This window comes from Mastomys coucha, unplaced genomic scaffold, assembly GCF_008632895.1.
Source record: "Mastomys coucha isolate ucsf_1 unplaced genomic scaffold, UCSF_Mcou_1 pScaffold12, whole genome shotgun sequence".
NCBI lineage: Eukaryota > Metazoa > Chordata > Mammalia > Rodentia > Muridae > Mastomys > Mastomys coucha.
The window spans coordinates 89482633-89482950 of NW_022196894.1; the positions used below are offsets into that span (position 1 = coordinate 89482633).

General features: G+C 37.1%; 1 protein-coding gene across 5 annotated transcripts in view; it reads left to right on the top strand.

Moving 5' to 3' along the window:
* Itsn1 (intersectin 1) overlaps window positions 1-318 on the top strand; it is a 183907-nt gene that overhangs the window by 37735 nt on the left and 145854 nt on the right. The gene's annotated exons all lie outside the window — the stretch shown is intronic.

Sequence of the window (318 nt, forward strand, 5' to 3'; positions counted from 1 at the left end):
ACTCAGAAATCTGCCTGCCTCTGCCTCCCAAGTGCTGGGATTAAAGGCATGCACTACCACTGCCCGGCATAAATAAATCTTTTTAAAAAAAAGAAATTGAAAAAAATCTGAGGGTTTTTTTGTTTTGTTTTGTTTTGTTTTAGTTACATTGTCTTTGTGAATTTTTTAAAATCAGAAACTTTTAAATTTTCTTTTCTGTGCTTTTAAAATAACTTTTCAATTCCTTTACGTCTCCATTAATTCATGTATTTATCCCAATCACAGCTGCCTTTCTCCTCCCTGAACACACCCCCTACCCCCTACTTCCCCCCCCTCCCC